Source organism: Acomys minous (assembly GCF_964271855.1).
Source record: "Acomys minous genome assembly, chromosome: 6".
Lineage (NCBI taxonomy): Eukaryota > Metazoa > Chordata > Mammalia > Rodentia > Muridae > Acomys > Acomys minous.
Window position 1 is genome coordinate 129,026,035 of NC_140487.1, and position 18,010 is coordinate 129,044,044.

The following is an 18,010-nucleotide window of genomic DNA, read 5'->3' on the forward strand; positions in this document are numbered from 1 at the left end:
TACATAAGATGGTTCTAAGGATTAGTTGAATCCATTTGCTGTTGATAAAAAGATTGTTATAGCCAGGCGCAGTGGTGTACACCTGTAATCCCAGAGGCAGGTGGATCTCTGTGAGTTCCGGGCCAGCGTGATATACAAAGTGAGTCCAGGATAGCCAAGGCTACACAGAGAAACCCTGTCCGGAAAAACACAAATGAACAAAAAAGATAATAATTAGTAATCTCAAAAAATTTTTTTTCCTAGATGGGGCTTTCTGTGTAGCCTTTGCTGTCCTAGACTCGCTTTGTAGACCAGGCTGGCCCCAAACTCACAGAGATCCACCTGCCTCTGCCTCCTGAGTGCTGGGATTACAGGTGTGCGCCACTACGCCTGGCAGTAGTCTCAAATTTTATAATGTATTTTATCAGGAGGGGAGATCGTATATATCAATTAGCTCATAAGACTGTTAGATGGAGAGCTGTGAGCATGGGTGAGACATGCCTGTTAGCGTGTAGTAGTTGTGTGGTAGTCTGCTAACTCAGCAGCTCTGCGGTGATCATAAAACACTCCCTACAAGAAAAATAGAAATATAAGAAATATAGATGGGGCTGGAGAGGTAGCTCAGCAGTTAAGAGCACTGGCTGCTCTTTCGGAGGACCTGGGTTCAATTCCCAGCACCCACATGGTGGCTCACAACTGTCTGTAATTCCTGTTATAGGGGATCCAACTCCATGACAAATGCAGGCAAAACAAAACACCAATGTACATACAATTAAATCAATTAAAAAATAGACTATAGATGCTCATCTACTTGTCTGTTGATAATCCCTTTCCTTTATGTGAATTAACTTACTTAGTTTTTTTTTTTTTGTTTTTTTGTTTTTGTTTTTGTTTTTTTCTAGATAGGGTTTCTCTGTGTAGCAGCTCTGCCTGTCCTGGAACTTGTTGACCTGGCTGGCCTCGAACTCTTGGAGATCCAATTGCCTCTGCCTCCCAGTTGTTTAATATTTCAAATGCTTACTCGGCACCTTCTTTTCTGGGTCCTGAACATAAAGTTGTGGGAGCCTGGCCAGGATAAGGAAGTCAGTGGCTCTCAGGGTTACCTAAGCTGTTCTAGATCGTGGTGAAGTCTCTAACGTGAACCTGAGGTCAGGAGAGGAGAGGAGATGGTTGGTGTGCTTTTCTTGTATTTTTGGTTGTCAGCCTAGCCTTTAATGGCTGAGCCATCTCTTCAGCCCAGATAGTGTGTTTTTCATGTAACAAACAGCAGCCAGACCCCATTATCTGCTTTGTCTTGAGCAACAGAGCAGTGTCTGGCACATAATAAGCACACAATAATTATTTATCCAAGGCCAGACATTTTCCCGGGGAGAAGTAGATACAGAAAAATCAGAGTCTTGGAAAAAATTGGGAACTTTGATCTAGAGAGCTCCAGACTGGCTGGCTGGGGACCATGTGTAAGTCTGGAGCATGCTCAGAGCAGAGAGGGAGGAGCCTGGCCGGGTTTCAGCGGTGCTGCAGCTGGAGTGAAGCTGGTGGCAGACAGGGGCCTGGGGCTGCCTGAGGCGCTGAGTCTAGTTGTGACCTGGTGCCTGCTGGGCAGATGGTGGCTGGTTTGTGCAGCTTCAGTGGTGGCTACTGTACCCTCACCTTCTGCTTCCCGGGCGCAGGACAGTCCCTGAGCACCCTGCCCTGCGCAAGCCTGCCCAAGTGTGTTGGAGTTCACCCCCCACCCCCCTTTAGGGCCTCTCTTTTAGGGAATTCCTGGACTCCAGGCTTTGTAGCCTGATGTTGAGCTTCTTGTTAGTTCTAAGCTTCAGGAAGAGAGGTCGCCTTTGCTGATGCCACACTAGCTACACACACCAGTGAACCATGGCTTCTGTGATGTGACTAAGGCTCTAGAAGAGTGGAGGTCTTTGGGAATTAATAGCATTTTGATGGTGATTGGAGCCTTGGGATCAGTGCTTACTCTGACCTGTGAATCTTTTTTTTTAATTTATATTTTTATTTTATGTGTATTGGTATTTTGCCTGTATGTATGTCTGTGTGAGGTTATCAGATTCTGGACTTAAGAGAGTTGTGACTACCATGTGGTTGCCGGAATTGAACCCAGGTCCTCTGAAAGAGCAACCAGTGCTCTTAACCTCTGAGCCATCTCTCCGGCACCCACCCACCCCTTTACCCCCTTCTTTTAAATTAACTTAAGTTTTGAGGAGTGAAGAGCTGGAGGTCAGAGGACTACTTGCAGGAGTTAGCTCTCTTCTATAATCCCAGGATTAAATTCAGGTTATCAGGGTTAAGTGCGGAGCTTTACCCACTATTCCATCCTTGTAGTCCTGGACTGCAAAGCTTTTAAACGTTAAACCAGACCCTGGGAAATTGGTTCAGTGGGTAAGTCAACATGAGGAACCAAATTTGAATCCCTAGAACCTAAAAAGCAAGGTGTGGCAGCGTGTCCCAGTCCTGAGAGTGAAGTGGGGCTGGGATGGGAGGCTGGCAGCTCCCACAGCCCTGCTGCCTCCACTTTCAGTCAGAAACTTTTCTCAAAAATTGAGGGCCATCTAGAGATGCCTCAGTTGGTTAGGAACACATGCAGTCTTTCCGAGGATCCGAGTTCAGTTCCCAGCACTAACACTGGGCAACTTAAAATTGCCTGTCATCTCGCTCCAGGGTGTCTGATGTACTCTTCTAACTTTTGAGGATACCCACATCCATATGTGTACACACACAAGTAATTAAAATGAATAAACTGGGTGTGGTGTCCACACCTTTAATCCCAGCACTCGGGAGGCAGAGGCAGGTGGGTCGCTCTGAGTTTGAGGCCAGCCTGGTCTACAGAGTGAGTCCTGGGCAGGCAAAGCTAACACAGAGAGACCCTGTCTCGAAAAACCAAGATAAATAAATAAGTAAATAAAATAAGAAAGTGTCAAGTTCTACCAAAATACAACTAAGGAAAGTATTAGATCCCAAGTCAACTTCCATCCTCCACACACACATGTAGGAGAATCCCCAAATGTTTGACATAAACACCATAAAGCCTGCTCCTCCCAAATGTATATATATTAAATCACTAGGAAAGCATGTTACTAAGAATAACATTTTTAGCCGGGCGTGGTGGCGCACCCCTTTAATCCTAGCACTCGGGAGGCAGAGGCAGGCGGATCGCTGTGAGTTCGAGGCCAGCCTGGTCTACAAAGTGAGTCCAGGACAGCCAAGGCTACACAGAGAAACCCTGTCTCAAAAGACAAAAAAAAAAAAAAACAACAAACAAACAAAAAAAAAAAAGAATAACATTTTTATGGAGGAAAAAAACTACAGCTCCAGAGGACCCAGTACCTTCCTCTGGCTTCCAGCAGAACTCAAATAGGTTGTGTTCAAAGATGGACAACTTTTAAGAAGTCAGGCATAGTGGCCCATGCCTTTAATCCCAGCACGTGGGAGGTAGAGGCAAGCAGATCTTTTTTAAAAAAAATATTCATTTATTACATATACAGTGCTCTGCCTACATGTACATCTGCAGGCCAGAGGGGCACATCAGATCATATTGTAGATGGTTGTGTGCCACCATGTGGTTGCTGGGAATTGAACTCATGACCTCTGGAACTCTCATGACCTCTAAAAGAACAGTCAGTGCTTTTAACAGCTGAGCCATCTCTCCAGCCCCAAGGCAAACAGATCTTATTCAGAGTGAGTTTCAGAACAGTAGGGCTACAAAGAGAAACAGTCTTGAAAAATTAAACGAAGAAGGAAAGCAGCCTCTCACAGGGAAAGGGTTTTTATAGTCTTGTTAAATAAATATTCTTTAAGATTGGTTGTAGTGGCGGGATGGAGTCCAGGGCTCCCACTGGAGGCAAACACTGCCACAGAGCCATCCTGACTGCTCAAATGGTCCTATTCTCCTTTTCTAATGTGTGTGTGTGTGTGCGCGCGCGCGCGCGCGCGCACATGCATCAGAGGATGACGTCACAGGCCTGCTCTCTCTGTACACTCTGCGGCGGCGTTTTTTTTTTTTTTTTTTTTAACAATTTTTATTTACTATGGGGGGTTATATTGCTAAGATATTTCATGAGCCCAACCTTGTTTTATTTATTTTATTTATTTGTGTATCTAAGCATTGTATGTCATGTATGCCTGCCTGACAGCTGAGAGCAACAGACAGAAGAGGGCACCAGATCTCATTACAGATGACTATGAGCCACCATGTGGCTGCTGGGAACTGAACTCAGGACCTTCGGATGAGCAGCCAGTGCTCTTACCACCTGAGCCATCTCTCCAGCCCCAACCTTGTTTTTCAGGCAAGGCATGTTTCATTTGACCCACACTATGTACCCAGGTGGTCAGTTTCTTTAAGAATAGTTCTAACTTGGAATCTGAAACTGACAAATTTCCAAATAGCTACATGAAACCATTTTACTCCAGTTTATGCTCTGAATGGATCTTTTATCTATCTGTGAGTTAAAAGCAACATGTATAGGTCATTCGGGAAAGGAAAGTTCACTGATAAAAAGAGAGAGTTCAAATGTAGGCAGTGCTTCATTTGATAATTAACAAAAGCCATTTTACTAGTACCATCCTCAGATCTCATGAGTACACTGAGGATGTGTACCTTAGTGGTAGAGCATCTGCCTAGCATCCATAAGGCTTGGGGTTTCATCCCTATAACACATGCCTACCATTTAAATGCTGGATACTGTCTGTCATGGTAGCAGGAACAGAAACAAAAACACCAACTTTTGTTTGAAAACTTTTTTTTTTTTTTTTAATTTTAAAAATGTATTCATTTTACCTTCCACTCCCCCTCTCTCCCTTTTCCTTCATCTCCCCTCCCTTATTCCTCGGAAAAGGGGACCCGCCCCCCACATCAAGTTGCATCAGGACTGAGCACTTCCTCTTCCTCTGGCCTGGCGAGGCAGTCCAGTGATCAGAAATCATGCAACTGGGTCCTCCTCTGAGACAGCCTCCTTTCCGCTTACTAGGGGCCTAGGTCCAGTCCATACACGGTTCTTCGTTGGTGCCTCAGCCTCACAAGCACCTCTGGGCGAAAACAACTTTTTTTTTAAAGATATGTTTATTTATTTTATTTTTTGTTATTTACCTAGTCTTCTGCCCACATGTGCGCTTGCACACCAGAAGAGGGCACCAGATCTTATAGATGGTTGTGAGCCACAATGTGGTTGCTGGGAATTGAACTCAGGGCCTTTGGAAGAACAGACAGTGCTCTTCTGAGCCATCTCTTCAGCCCGAAAACTTGTATTTGTTTGGTTTGGTTTGGTTTTTCAGGACAGAGTTTCTCTGTGTAACCTTGGCTGTCCTGGACTTGATTTGTAGACAGGCTGTCCTTGAACTCAGTGATCTTCCTGTCTCTGCCTCCCAAGTGCTGGGATTAAAGGCGTGGGCTAGAAGTGGAGGCAGGTGGATCGCTGTGAGTTCAAGGCCAGCCAGGGCTGCACAGAGAGACCCTGTCTCGAACCCCCCCCCCCAAAAAAAAGCATGGGCCACCATTGCCCAGCTCCTATTTTTTCAAAAAGATTTTATGGCCAGGTGGTGGAGATACCTGCCTTTTAGTCTCAGCACTGGGGAGGCAAAGTCAGGCAGATCTCTTGAGTTCAAGACCAGCCTGGTCTACAGAATGAATTCCCAGGACAACCAGGGCTACCCAGAGAAACCCTGTCTTGAAAGACAAAAAAATTTCTTGTTTTATGTATGTGGGTGTTTTGCCTGCATGTATGTCTGTGTACCATATGCATGCCTTCAGAGACCAGAAGATGCCCAGAACTGGCATTGCAGATGGTTGTGAGCTACCATGTGTGGGCTAAGAATCAGACCAGGTCCTCTGGCAAAGCCAGTGACTTAGCCCCTGAGCAGTCTCTCTGAGATGTTCTCTTTTATTATATTAAATATTCCTATTATTTTATTGCCATCAACACTTGTTATTTTAAGTATCTAGTTCTCTTTGTTCATGTTTGAGAAGCTATCTATATCTGAGCAGCCAGTTGTTTAACTCAGGTGCACAGTGCCTGCCTGTGTGCCTCATGCCTGCTTCCCTTGCTGCCACAAGGCAGTAGAGAGCGGGTGGGCAGTTGAGTTATAGAGTATCAGAACCTTCTGATTGTTATCCCCTCACTTGTATCTTCCCAACAGAACCAATTTTTGACAATCCATCAGTGGCACTGGGTTTTTTAAAGGCCAGACTGGGACCCATATCAAGATTTTGTTTAATAAAAAACAAACTACAAATCATCAATGTGAAGAATTAATGATTTTTTTTTTTTAAATCCTTGGTTGGCCTGAATCTCACTATGTAGACCAAGCTCGCCTCTGCTTCTTGAGTCTGGGATTAACGACATGCCCAGTGATGAACTGAGCCCTGTGAAAATGACCAGTTTGTAGCATAGCCTTGATCTGTGCGAAGTAGTCATCAGTCAGTACAGATTCAACATGGCAGTCAAGTAAAATGTTCATGCGATTACAGATAGTTCTCGATTGGGACCCTTACAAGGGTTTCAGGAACTGCTAAGAGTTTATGGATTTACACTTCAAGATTCACAGTTTAAAAAAAAAAAGATTCACAAGTCAGTAGCGAGGTGCAGTGGTGCACACTTGTAATCCCAGCATTTAGGGAAGCAGCAGGTGGATTTCAAGTTTGAGGCTAGCCTGGTCTACTGAGTGAGTCCAGGACAGCCAAGGCTGTCTCGAAAAACCAAAAAAACAAAAACCCACAAAGTTTATATCTTCTTAATCTTAATTTCTGAATATCATAAATACAAATTAACCTACCAAACTGAGGGGATCCTGAGTGATTGAGAATGGAAAGGGATGGTGAGCTGCAAATTATAGAGCCTGGAGGCCGTTTTCCTGTAGTCAGGCACTCTGCACTTTCCAGGGGAGGAAAACCCAGAGTTTGTGTGAGGTGTGTCCTGCGAATAGGCATGAGGAACAGTAGCTCTCAAAGAACAGGTGAAAAGAGCTGTAGTGCATGGAGGTCTTGTGAGAGTGCGAGGGTGGTCAGAGGTGACACTTCCAGTGAAGGGTGGGACACAGATAGTGGAGGAGACTCCCAGGGCCCACAGCGATAATGCGAAGCTCTGGTGTTTGGATGCTTGACAGGAGTGTTTAAGATGACTATAGAGAGAAGTGGGAGATTTTCAGTGAGATGTACTCTCAGGGCCTTGCAAAGGGGCTACCTGAATTTCTCTATAGAAATAAATTCCTTTAATCCTTGGCTCTCTGCTCCGTTGTCTGACATCCCTCCGGAGTAGATGAACTTGGTGTTACCATGTTAATCCAGGTTTGTAGGATTTGTTTGCTTGTTTTTTTGTTGGGTGCTCCTGTATGTTGACTGAAACTGATGTTAACGTGTAATCCACAAGATAAGTATTTGCTGTCAATAGTGCAGGGAGGCGGGCATATGCCTGCCAGCAAAAATAGCAGTTAATTGGCCTGGTATTGGTGGAGCCATTCATAAACTTAAGTCATAGGTCAGTTGATGGTGACATTTTTCAGTTCATTTCAAGAGCAGAGTGTCTGCCACCATCATGTATTATTATAAGATTTGTTTTATGTGTATGAGTGTTTCACCTACATATATGTCTGTGCACAGTTTATGTCTGGTGTCTGTCTACTGAGGCCAGAAGAGGGTGTTGGATCCCTTACAACAGGCGTTACAAACAACTGTGTGCTGCCGTGTGAACACTGGGAGTCCTGGATAGACAGGCAGCTCTCTCAGCTGTTGTCACCTTAGCAGCCCCTCAGTTGTTTTGTTTTGTGTTTGTTTGTTTGTTTGTTTGTTTGTTTTTAGTTCTGACTCTGGAGGGAAGAGCAACAACATTGCTGCCAGTTGTTCTCCCTCCCTCCCTCTCTCTCTCTCTCTCTCTCTCTCTCTCTCTCTCTCTCTGTCTCCTCTCTCTGTGTGTGTGTCTATCTCCCTCTGCGTGTCTCTCTCCCCCCTCCCCACCTCTCTCTCCCATCCCCTCTTTCCCCCCCACCCCATCTCTCCCTCCCTCCCCACCTTCTTTCTCTCTCTCCCCCCTCCCCACCCTCTCTCCCCCTTTCTCTCAACAGCCCCACTGTGTAGCCCTAGCTGCCAGTTGTGTTGCTCTCTCTCTCGGGACAGAACCCACTGGGTGTCCCTAGCTTGGCTTGAGCTCAGACGTTAATGCTGGGGTTGGAGGCTTGTGCTACCACTTCCAGCCAGTTGTGTTTTCTTTTCCTCACAGTTCACATGTCCATTGTTGCACATTTTCTTCTCCCCATTCTACATCACTGTCCTCATAGGTGTGGTGAGGGTTAAATGAGGTGAGCACCAGGGCGGCAGGGGCAAGAAGATGTCTGGGTTCAAGGCCAGCCTCATCTAAGTAAGGACTGCCAGAATGGCCAGGGCTACCTAGAGAGACTGTGTCTCAAGGCTCAGTTGGTGAGGTACCAGGCTTTAAGTCTGGAGGTCTGGGATTCAAACCCAAGTAGAACCGTTTTGCCAAATGCGGTGGCACACTCCTATAATCCCAGCACTCTTGAGTTCTAGGCCAGCCTGGTCTACAAAGTGAGTACAGGACACCCACGGCTACACAGAGAAACCCTGTCTTCAAAGCAAAACCCAAAACAACAACAAAATCAGATGTTTTGCCGGGTGGTGGTGGTGTACATCTTTAACTGGCATTTGGAAGGCAGACGCAGGTGAATCCCTGGGTTTGAGGACAGCCTGGTCTACACAGAGAAATCCTATATCGAAAAACTGAAGAAAGAAAAATCAGAAGTTTCTGTAGTGGGCAGTTGGAGGCTAATTGGGTCATCTGTAAGAAGGAGCAAAAAAGAGGAACCGCCTCCATGATGAATAGCTGTGATTAGACACAGGTTCCTGTGCTTTCCCGGCTGTTACTTACGTGGCTGAGGGCTCTGGGGTTCAGCCAGGGAGGGCAAGGACTGTGTGAAAAGCCCTGCCAAGCCCTGCACCTGGGCTCCTGCACCTCCCTTTCCTGTGGGGGTCTGAGAGTTGTGCTGTAATTATGCTTTTTGGCCTGAATGTTTAACTGAAATGCGCTTTACAATGCTTTATGGTAACACTGTGCTGTGGAAGTCAGCGGTTCAGGCTAATGAGTGGCTGGATGAAGTGTGGCGCGGCAGACGCCCAGCTTTGCGGCTTCTCAGTGCTCTTCTCTAACTAGCCGGCTTTTGGTTTTTTTGTTTTTTAAAAAATAGAATTTACAGGTTTTGTTTTGTTGGGTTCTTAGGAGAGGAAATCAGCTTGGTGCCATTGTTTTCAGGGCCAGGCTTTTTTACAGCTCTTGTGATGTTTTGTGAAAGGATCTTCCTATGGTGCCTAGGCTGGTCCTGAGCAGCTGTGTGTTTGCCATGTTTACTGTCGTGCCTAGCTGTGTATTCATAAAAGTTACATTCCTGTGAGGTCCCTTTATGCAGCCCTGTGAAATGTTACTTCATGGAGGTCTAGGAAGGTAACAAGAACATTTTTTTTCTTTTGAGACAGGGTTTCTCTGTGTATTCCTGGCTGTCTTGGATTCGCTTTGTAGACCAGGCTGGCCTCGAACTCACAGTGATCCGCCTGCTTCTGCCTCGCAAGTGCTGGGATTAAAGGCGTGCGCCACTACACCCGCCATTATTACCTGATGATGTGTTTTGAATCTATGCATGGTGCTCTGTGACTAGTTTCTCTAGTTGGATGGTGCAGAATGAAAAGATGAATACTGACATAGTACATAGCTTACAGCCTGTGTTGCAGGGCCCCACGGTTGCTTGGCCTACTTGTGCCTCTTTCCCACTCACCCTTTCCGTTCTGGGGCTTGCCCTGGGGACAGCAAGTAAATGAGCTAGCACGGACCTTTCCTCGGACAGACTGATAGTTGGCAGGGCTGTACGGAGGTTGATAAGCCTTGTTGGACAGGGCCAGATACCATTGTTTAGTTAATATTATAGAGGACAATGGAAAAACTTGAGAAAAGATTTTTAGAAATGGTAGAGGTCTGTACAAACAGCCTATCACCTCTTTTTAATTTTTATTTGTGTGTGTGTGTGTATACACATGTGCACCATGCACATTCCTTGTGCCTACTAAGAAGAGGGTGTTGAAGCCCCTGGGAACAGGAGATTGGTTATAAGCCATTTGGTGTGGGCACTGAGAACTGAACTGAGGCCCTCTGCAAGAGCAGCAGTGCTCTTCACTGCTGAGCTCTCTTTGCAGCCCCCTGGCTTTCCTGTTTCCTCTATGTGCTTGCTGTCCTGGGGCCTGTCAGAATCCTTTTCTCCTTCCTATAAGAGCCTGAGTTAGATGAGGGAAATCGGAGAAAGCATCAAGAATAATTTAATATTTCGCTTCTAGATTTAACCATTTCCTTAAAGATGTAATTAAACTTTTTTATTTTAAACAAATTTGAGACAGAAAAAAAAAGAACAGCATGTTTAATTTGTGAAAACATAGGAAATTACAAGTCAACTCATTCTACACATAGACTTCTTCCGAGATCCTCTGCCTTAGGGAGGTCCAGTGCATGGTGCATTAGGATTGGGAGGAAGCAGAAAGTTCATGAAAGTAAAAAGCCCCCGTTAGCCAGACAATGGACTCTTTGTGCCAAGCATGCAGTGAGAATTTGATCCTTTTTTTGTTTGTTTTGTTTTGTTTTTCCGAAACAGGGTTTCTCTGTGTAGCCCTGGCTGGCTGTCCTGGACTTGCTCTGTAGACCAGACTGGCCTTAAACTCACAGAGATCCGCTGCCCGTTTGCCTAGTGCTGGGATCAAAGATGTGCGTCAGTGTCTCTTGACTATAGAGGAGATATTACCTGGGCTGCAGCTGGGCTAGTGGTGGTGTTGAAGCAGGCATTAGAAGTTGGGCTCTACTGTACACCTGCCAGTTGCTGAGCAACTTACCTTCCCCAAAGAATAACTTCACCCCAGATAAGCCAGAGCAAGATGGATATGGTGGCATACGCCTTTAATCCCTGCACTCAAGGAAGCAGAGGTAGAGGCAGGCTGTCTATATGGCGCCTATTCCAGACAGAGCTACACAGTGAAACCTTGTCTTCAAAGTAAAACTAAAAAACCCTTTAAAAAAATGCTTGGGAGACAGAGGCAGAGGCAGGCAGATATCTGAGTTCTGAAGCTAGCCTGGTCTACAAGAGTTTTAGGACTGTTACACAGAAAAACCTTGTTTTGGAAAATAAATAAATCAAAAGTAAATAAATATCAGGGTGCCAGGTTGAGACCCTTTTTAAACTAAGAGAATTTGATGGTTCCTCAGCCATGTACCTCTGGGACCTTTTCAAAAAGGATTTGTGGAGGTGGATGTAGCTGATTAACTTGTGTTCTCCCACTTCCATTTCAACACCTACCTTTTCTTTTTGGGGGTGGAATTCACATAATAGAAAATTAAAGCATTTTTAAGAGAATGATTCAGTAACACTTAGTATATCTACAATATTGTGCAACTACCTCCTCTACTTAATACTATATTTTTGTTACCCCAAAAGGAAGTCCTGTACACAGTAAAATTTCACTTTTAATACACGGCCCCTGAGACTCCTGTGTGTTTGCCTCTGTGTATTTGCTTCCCCCCACACTTTTTCTTCTGAGACTCAGGCTTAGGCTCTAACCCTAACCCTTGGCTGGCTGGCCGGCCTCAGCGATCTGCCTGCCTCTGTCTTCCTAGTGCTGGGATTACAGTGTTAGGATTTTGCCACTGTGCCGGACTGATTTGCCTAATTTGCATGTGTTATAAATGGAATTATCTACTATATACCTGGCGGTGGGGGCGGGGGTGGTTGGTCGGTCAACACAGGTTCTGGGGAGTTGGTTCTCCTACCTGATGTGGCTTCTAGGCAGCAAGTTTTTTGTCCACTGAGTCAGCCATCTTGCTAGCCCTGTTTCTCGATTTTGTTAAGTGTGTTTGTGACTGCCATTTACTTATTTAGAGAAAGGGTCTCACTTTGTAGACCAGGCTGACTTGACCTCAGATCTAAGTTCTGTGTGTTGATTAAACGTATGTATGCACCACCATACCTGGTTTCCGTTCTTGTTTACTTACTTACTATTTATTTTGGTTTGGTTTTTCCCTTAAAGTGAGTATAATTTAAAAAAAAATTTTTTTTTTTCAAGACAGCGTTTCTCTCTGTAGCCTTGGCTGTCCTGGATCTCTTTGTAGACCAGGCTGGCCTCGAACTTACAGTGATCCGCCTGCCTCTGCTGGGCGGGGATTGAGTACTGTAATGAGTAGAGCAGCTTGTGGGGAGAAAGTGCTAGAGAAGAGGATGTTTCATGTGTTCTTTTCCTAGAGTGTAGCTGCGTCGCTGTTAGCGCAGCCCCAATATGATAACAACCTTTTCTGCTGTTACAGATAGACTTACATGTGTGGGAAGCTGGGCCAGAAGCACTTCTGAACTAAGGTAACTTCATATATATATACACAGTTGATACTCTGCAGTTTCTGTCTGGGGTGGGGGTGCTTCTGAGAGAGTCTCACTGTGTCCTTGAGCTCACTGTGTAGACCAGGCTGCCCTTGAACTCAGAGATCTGCCTGCGCTGGCTCCTGAGTGCTGGGAATAAAGGTGTGCTTCATGCCCTTGTCCTCTGAGAGAGCAGCTAGTGCTCTTAACGATGGAGTCATCTCTCTAGCCTTAAAAAAGATTTAATTTATTTTGTATGTATGGCTGTTTTGCCTACATAAATGTATCTGTATCCTACGAGCATGCAGTGTCTTTGGAGGTCAGAGAGGACATTGGATTCTCTGGAACTGAGTTAACAGACAGTTGTGAGAACAAAATCCCAGTCCTCTACAGGAGCAAGAAAGTATTCTTTACCACTTCAGTCACCTCAGAAGCTGCTGCTCCCGCCCCTTCTTCAATGTATCACTCCATAGCCTTAACGAGATCACAGGTATAAACTACCAATATCTGACCTACTTCTCTATTCTGAAATTTTATTTGTGTCCACAAATGTGTATAAAGTGCAGACTGGTGTCGAATGCCTTCATCTATAACCCTACAGCTGCTGCTTCTTTATTTTTTTTAAGTTTTATTCTTGTTTTGTTTTGTTTTTCAAGACAGTTTCTTTGTGTACCCTTGGCTGTCCTGGACTTTGTAGGCTGGCCTTGAGCTCACAGAGATTGACCTGCCTCTGCCTCCCAAGTGCTGGGATTGAAGGCATGCGCCACCACCACCTGGCTTAAGTTTTATTTTTAACTATAAATATGTATGTTTTTGTGTAGGGTATTTGCATGTGAGTGCAGGTGCTCTCGGGGGCCAAAGAGGTCAGATACTCTCAAAAGCGGAATTAGACTCAGGCCTTCTGCAAGAGTGCTATGCACTCTCAGTGTCCAGAGCATCTCCCAGACCCTCCATTTTAGTTTTTTGAAACAATGTCTTTCACTAAATTAAAATTGACTGGTAAGTAAGTTTCAGATATTTGTTTGTCTCTGGCTTCCAGTGCTAGAATTATATAGGTAGTTGTGTCTACATGGTGCTCAGATGTGTCTGCTGAGAGCTTTACAACCTGAGTCATCTCTCCATCCTCTAAATTGTGTGTGTGTCAAGAGAGTGTGTCTTACCCTTCACAAATGCACTTAGACGTTTGCAACTGTGAATTTGTGTGCTAAGATCTGGACGTGGGTCTGCATGTCTGAGTAGCAAAGCTTTCTTAACTGCTAAGCCATCGCTGGGCCCCCTTGAGTCCCTAGTTTTATTTCAAGGTAGTTGTTGCTCGAAAGGATGTGTTCCTAAGATACTCCAGGTACCACATTTTATCTGTTTGGAAAGCTTGAGGCAGAATTGCTTGCAGTCAGGAGCTAAGACCAGCCAGAACAACATAATGAGACCCAAGAGCTTTTTTGTTTTTGTGTCAAATCCCTATTCAGTGTTTAGCAAGGCTTCAGGTCCTGATAGACTCTAGGCTTGAGAGACAGGGTCTCTGTGTAGCCTTGGCTGTCCTAGACTCACTTTGTAGACCAGGCTGGCCTCAAACTCACAGTGATCCACCTTTCTCTTCCTCCCGTGTGCTGGGATTAAAGGCTTGCGCTATCACGCCTGGTTTATTGCTCAAGGTTTTAAAAGATTACTTTATATTATGTATACAATACTCTGCCTGCATGTACACCTGCAGGCCAGAAGAGGGCATCAGATCACATTGTAGATGGCTGTGAGCCACCATGTGGTTTCTGGGAATTGAACTCAGGACCTTTGGAAGAACAGCCAGTGCCCTTAACCTCTGAGCCATGTCTCCAGCCCCCAGCTATCACTCTTTAAGGCAAATCATGTGCTGAGAACATACAAGTTTTTCAAGTCATGCTGATCCCTGGCCGTGGCCTTCATTTAGCATGAGAAATTGGAGAAGAGAGGTGGGTAGAAAGCCAAGATGCCAGACAGACTGTTTACTGGGGATGAGGGGCTAGATATCTGCTGGGTCATCTAGCAGGAAACCAGCAGCTTCTTCTATCTTCTGTTGAGTTTCCGTTTTTAAAAAAATGACTATATCTGAATTTTTTTCTTTTTTCTTACATTTGGATTTTCAGTCAAAAATGAAGATTGAAAGTCTACAAATAATTTGGGAGTGGGGTAGCAGCAAAGAGATTTGAGACAGGATATCAGTGCATAGCCCAGGCTGACCCAGTTATCAGAGTGTTCCTGTCGTAGCTGTTTGAGTGCTGAGATTAGAAGTGTGTTTCCCCTCACTTTGTTTAAAAGGTGAGTATTAATAGAACACTGAACTCCATGCAAAGATGTAATCACTTGGAGAACCAACAGCAAACTAGAGTCCTCACTAGCTCACAGCTGTCTCATGTTTTACCTGTGTCTCTGATTCCTGCCTATTTTGAAGAGACTCTTTGTTTTTAAATACTTTGTCCCTTTAAACATAAAATCATAAACAATATTTACACTTATAGATCATCACACTTACAAAATGTATTGGCAATTGCTTCCTAAAGAGCTCCTCAGCTGTGCTGTTGGCTTGGCTTTGGCTTCACAAGTGGTCTTATTCACTGTGCAACCCTGGCCTGAAATTCACTCTGTAGACCAGGCTGCCCTCCTGATGCTGGGATCAAAGGCATTGACCTGTTACTCCAGCCACTCTCATAACCTTACATTGTTTAGAAAGTCCTGTCATCTCTGTTTGGAGGTTAGCCTGGTCTACAGAGAGTTTTGGTATAGCCAGGGCTATACAGTGAGACCCTGTCTTGAAAAACCAAAGAAAAAAGAAAATAGCGTCTCAAGGATAGTAGTGTTCTTGGCTGATGTGACTTCTACTCAAATGTCAGTCATTAACCTTGGAGTTGTTCTGTTGAAGGAGACATTTCAATAGTATAATCACTGAGAGACTTAATTTTTGTCTTAGCTCTGTGACATAGGTGATGTTTGTTTTTCAAGGCAGGGTTTCTCTGAGTAGTCTTGACTATCCTGGAACTTTGTAGGCCAGGCTGGCCTCTGGCTTTGAATTCAGGTTTGCTTGCCTGTGCCTCCCAAGTGCTGGGATCAAAGCATGCGCCACTACCACCAGCCAGCTTTATAGGTGATGCTTTTTCCAGACCAGACCGAAGTGACTTAGTGAAGTCCTATTTGTATGTTGAAGAAATCGAAGTTATTTTTCAAAATGTGCACTTTTGAAACAGTTTAATAGTTGTTGGTGATGGTGGTGGTGGTGTGTGTGTGTGTGTGTATGTGTGTGTGCGCGTGTATGCATGCACACCAGAGTATACAGGTTGATTCTCCCTTCCACCAAGTGTATCTTGGGCAATCAGAATCAGGTTTGACAGCAGGTGTCTTTTCTGGCCCTTCTTTTTTTTTTTTTTTTTTTTTTTTTTTGGTTTTTCGAGTCAGGGTCTCTTTGTAGCCTTGGCTGTTCTGGACTCACTTTGTAGACCAGGCTGGCCTCGAACTCACAGCGATCCGCCCAACTCTGCCTCCCGAGTGCTGGGATTAAAGGCGTGCGCCACCACGCCCGGCGTATTTCTGGCCCTTCTTATCAGTGGGAGGCTTGCAGCCCAAATGTCATTGTTAGTAACTGTGTAATAGTGGGGTCCTGAGGTCACTGCTGAGGTACCCTGTCATGACCTCCCTGAGGTCACTGCTGAGGTACCCTGTCATGACCTCCCTGAGGTCACTGCTGAGGTACCCTGTCATGACTTCCCTGAGGTCACTGCTGAGGTGCCCTGTCATGACTTCCCTGAGGTCACTGCTGAGGTACCCTGTCATGACCTCCTTTGCTGAGGTTATGGCCTCCTTCACAGGGGTCTTCTGCTGGTGCTGCTGCCTTTGTCCCAAAGTTTTACATCTCATCCCCTTGTGTGAGCTATTCTAATCACACTAACATTTTATTTAAAGATGCTGTGTGTTAAAGAAGAGCACATCAACTTGTTTGTTCCATAGAGGGCAAACACCTACTTCTGAGCTATGCCTTTAGCCCCATTCTTTTAAATTATTTAAGCTTCCTAAACAGCAGTTCTGAGTTAAAGCTGAAGGCAGATGTGGGTCATGGGCAGTCCTGAGGCCTCAGCAGGTCCTGTCTTAGTGGATTAGGTTGGAAAGTGCTGCCTCAGCACAGCCAGAGCTTACCTGGGACATGCTCTGGAGGAGAAGAGCTGCCCAGTCAGGTGGGGTTTTCAGAAGGGCCAAAGGACTAACGACACTGAAGAGAAAGGCAAAAGTGATTATATGTAAGTAAAACTTTTAAAACAACATTCATTTTTAATTACTAAAGTAGTATAAATAGCACTATGGCATACTCTTTAGTTGTGTGCTGCACTTGACTCAAACTGTGAAAGGGTAATACTGGTTCAGGAGGTAGTGGCACTCGCTGCAGTGCTGCATGGCAGGAGAGAACCAGCTTCATCAGGTTACCCTCTGTCCTGGCTCTATGTGCTGTGGCACACACCAATACGTATACACAGTTAAATAGATAAAATGTGAAAACAAACACTAGTTATTAAGATCTTATTTCTTTCTGTTCTTGTGTGGAGAGACAGAGGGTAGCTGTGGAGTGGTTTTCTCCCATCTTTGCATGGGATTGAGCTCCGGCCATCAGGCTTGTACAGCCAGAAACGTGTATGACAGTCACCCAGCTATATTGCCTAAAAGTAGTAACATGGATGTAAAATTGCTGGCTGCCGAACCTGAAGAGCTGTTCAGGCAGCTCAGAAAGACCCTCTGTTTACAGAGGACTGGTGGTGTGCTGTTTTCAGTCTTTGATGTAAGGCTTTAGCGTTTATGTCCAGGTCAGATGCTACTTGCTGACTAGACTAATTCAGGTACTTTATGACTTTGGTTGCTACTTTTCTTAGGTTAATGCCGAACTGGGAAGAAGTATTCCCCCCCCCGCCCCCCAAGAGTTAAGGACCGAACCCAGGACCTTGCGCTTGCCAAATCCCCAACCCCAGGAAGGATTTTTAATAGGGTAAGGAGTGCCAGAGGATAGTGGCCCTGACTGTAAAATTACCCTGACCCTGTGTAAGGTAAAGCAGGCAAGACACTTTAATGCCAGCACTCGGGGAGCCAGAGGCAGGCAGATCGCTGTGAGTTTCAGGCCAGCCTGGTCTACAAAGTGAGTCTAGGACAGCCAAGGCTACACAGAGAAACCCTGTCTTAAAAAACAAACAAACAAACAAACAACAAAAAGCAAGCAAAACATATGCAAACATAGCATTACAACTTTCCATCTGTGTTTTTGTTTTTGTTTTTCCAAGCAGGATCTCTCTGTGTAGTCTTGGCTGTCCTAGACTAGCTTTGTAGACCAGGCTGGCCACAGCGATCCACCTGCCTCTGCCTCCCGAGTGCTGGGATTAAAGGTGTGGGCCACCACACCCAGCCTCCATCTGTGTTTTTATTCATTTGGGATTTTATTGTCATATAGGGATATTTCTAAACTTCAGTCCTTAGGTTTTGTGTACTAAAGACAGAATGGCCCAGTCTTTCCTGTAAAAGTAGATGATGTTCTCTAGTGCCAGAGATGTCCAAGGAGGGCCTTGGTGAAGCTTCGCTAATGAGTCAAGCATCCACTCAAGAAACACACTTGAAAACACGCACCGTAGCCCGACCTGCAATA

At 45.1% G+C, this 18,010-nt stretch overlaps 1 protein-coding gene across 6 annotated transcripts in view; it reads left to right on the top strand.

The window, feature by feature from the left end:
* GNB1 (G protein subunit beta 1) overlaps positions 1-18,010 on the top strand; it is a 68,870-nt gene that overhangs the window by 14,485 nt on the left and 36,375 nt on the right. For 5 of the 6 annotated variants that reach the window (XM_084785161.1, XM_084785162.1, XM_084785164.1 and 2 more), the window contains exon 2: positions 12,318-12,366. The exons of the other annotated variant lie outside the window; for it this stretch is intronic. The gene's annotated coding sequence lies outside the window, so the exon portion shown is untranslated. The remainder of the gene's footprint in view (positions 1-12,317; positions 12,367-18,010) is intronic. 6 annotated transcript variants of the gene reach the window in all.